The following is a 3252-nucleotide window of genomic DNA, read 5'->3' on the forward strand; positions in this document are numbered from 1 at the left end:
AAAATCCGAGGAGAGGTACTGTCCCTTTTGAAGTCCACTCGACAGACAGCTCCTTAGCCAGGGACTGCTGATGCTCAGGATAAAAGTGATGGACCTTCCCCAATTCATTAGTTCTTCTCCTACCATTGTGTTGCTGTCTGTGTGGAGGTGGCTTATAAAGACTACATGCTGATAAGACCAGCTCTCTCTCTCTCTATCAAGTTATGCTATGGAATCTCTTCCAGGTTTATCACTAAGTGATATGTCATAGAAATTTACAGCACAGAAGGGGGCCATTCGGTCCATCGTGACTACACCAGTCGAAATAGAGTTATGCAGCCGAATCCCTTTTCCCAGCTCTTGGTCCGTAGCCTTGCAGGTTATGGCACCAAGTGCATAGCCATGTACTTTTTAAATGTGATGAGGGTTTCTGCCTCTACCACCCTGTCTGGCAATGATTTTCACTATCCCAATGCTGGGTGAAAACATTTCTCCTCAGCTCCCCTCTCATTCTTCTACCAATTACTTTAAATCTATGACACTGGTTATTGACCTCTATGCCGAGGGAAATAGGTCCTTCCTATGCACTCTATCTAAGCCCCTTATAATTTTATACGTCTCAATTAAGTCTCCCCTCAGCCTCCACTGTTCCAAAGAAAACAACCACAGCCTATCCAATCTTTCTTCATAGCTAAAATTCTCCAGTCCAGGTAACATTCACGTAAATCTCTACTCTCCCTAGCGCAATCACATTGTTCCTATATTGTGACCAGAACTGCACGCAGTACTCTAGCTGTGGCCTAACTAGTCTTTTATACAGTTCTAACATAACCGCTCTGCTCTTATTTTCTATGCTTCGGCTAATAAAAGAAACTATCCCATATGCCTTTTTTAACCACTTTATCTACCTGTCCTACCTTCAGGGATCTGTGGACATGCACTCGAAGGCCCCTCTGTTCCTCTACACTTCTTAGTATCCTAGCATTTATTGTGTATTCTGTGCCTTGTTAGCCCTCCCCAAATGCATTACCTCACACCTCTCTGGATTGAATTCCATTTGTCACTTTTCTGCCCACCTGACCAGTCCATTGATATCTTCCTGCAATCTACAGCTTTCTTCCTCACTATAAACCACAAGGCCAATTACTTGGTTTATCCCTTTCTCTTTTTTAAACAATGGCTCAATGTTAGCAGTTCTCTGGCACCACATCTCTAGCAGAGAGGATTGGAAAATGATCAGAACTTCCACTATTTTCTCCCTTGCCTCTCAATAGTCTGGGATCATGTCATTCGGACCTGGCGATTTAGCTACTTTCAAAGATGATAAACTTCTTAATACTTCCTCTCTATGTATATCCCATCTAATATTTCACACTCCATAACTACAAAGACTAGTGTCTTTATTTCTATACCAGAGGAGGTGCAAGTTAAAAGTTCTTAATTCCCAATGTAATCTGCTGTATTGATTTTCTGCTACCGCCTACTTTTCAATTTTAATAAACCTGATTCGTAATTTATAGCTTGAGTCACAAAGCCTGATAGAACATTTATTCTCTCACTGATTGAAGGCACGGATGGTCTTGTGTTAATTTCAGAAACCTAACTACAGTAACGAGATTTATTTTTGATCCATGTCAATGTTGCATTACCAGATATTGCCCTAAACTTTGAGTACATGCTTTGGGTGAGGGACTTCACCTAATGTCAGCCCTTATCAGAAAATTGTGGGTGTTGCTTGCCACATTTCTCGCCTTGGAGAGAATGGAGTGGCTATGGCACTGCAAGGAGCAAAAGCTTTGCCTTGAAGTTTGTAATCATGCCAGGGAGCTCAGGACTCTGCCTACTGAGTGAGATTCCTGAGGCCTTAATGTATTATCTTCCTGGTCCTAGCCCTGTCTACAGTCGTCATCATAGGCAGTCCCTCGAATCAAGGATGACTTGCTTCCACGTCAAGAAGTTCACAGGTGTTTCAATGAAGGACTTAAAATTCCAGGTCCGAACTAAATCTTGAAGGGTGGAAGATGCCTGTGCGTAGATTTTTTTAATGTGTGATGGCCGTTGCACACCACGGGCTTGACAGAGCTAGGTCTTGGTCCAGTGGCAAGGATTAACCAAAACGATTGGAGACCAGCTCTACTGCACGGACTTAGTGCGCAGACATATCGCAGTGTGGGCTGGCACGTGCTGCCCCTGGGCCCTCACCTCTCCTGGGCATCGATCACATCCCTCTACAATCTCGCGCCGCTCCATCGCCCCGACCTCGCTGCTTCTACTGTCTACAGTAGGTTGTTGCTGATCGCCTGATGAAGCAGGCTATACCACTTGCAGGGAGCATGTTCCAAGTGTGTCCTCTGTCTAATGTTTAAGCATTCACTTTTTAGTTCATCTCTATTCAAAGAATGAAGAAAATGACAGTAAAGGTAACTCCTAACATCCCAGTGGCCAAATATGGTGTCGCTTGCCTTTGGACATGGTTGAGAGAAGTAGCTTTCCCAGATAATGCCTGTTACTCTGACCTGTGTAATGAAGATAATGGGCTAATGGATGGGGCAGTCACGACCACAAAAAGTAATAAAGGAAAATTAAGCTATCGACATTTACAAAACAGTTTATTTGTTGGCAGATGCAGACTGCATGAAAGTGTTAGGCTATGAAGTGTAGCATTAATTTAAAATACATGATAGTGCCAGATGATATACTGCGACACGGACACCAAATGCACGAATGCCAGGCTCTATACTGCAGCACTAATGAGAGCTGCCAATCTCTAAGAAAAGAGTTGGCCTCTAATCAGTTCAATTCAGATTAGAGTCTAAGAAAGGAGCATTTCAAAGGCATGCGCAGGTGGATAACCTTATTTACTGCTGTGAGCTTCAGCACTTCCACTTGGCACTTCTGTAGGTCAATGGCACTTATTAATTTCAATCTTAACTGTAGAAATTAGCCAACAGAACATCAAATGAATGCATTAAGAATTCGTCCGCTACTATCACCAGCAGTAATTTCTAGGCGAGAATATTATCAGCTATACCTTCTGCTGTTAAGCAACCTGCAGTTGTTAAATTGGCAAGCTCAAACTATTTTAACGGGGCTTATCTTCTAAATAAAGTTAAATGGCAGTTTTGAGACCCGTCCAGCTGCCCAATGTCACAATATTTTTTCATAACCCAATGCTTTTGTCATGCGTCTGCTCTTTAATTGCCTTTCTCTTGTGCTACTGTTCTATTGATTCACAATAGTTGGTGACTGATCGCTCAGAGAATTCAACATGTC

This window comes from Pristiophorus japonicus, chromosome 6, assembly GCF_044704955.1.
Source record: "Pristiophorus japonicus isolate sPriJap1 chromosome 6, sPriJap1.hap1, whole genome shotgun sequence".
NCBI classification, from domain to species: domain Eukaryota; kingdom Metazoa; phylum Chordata; class Chondrichthyes; family Pristiophoridae; genus Pristiophorus; species Pristiophorus japonicus.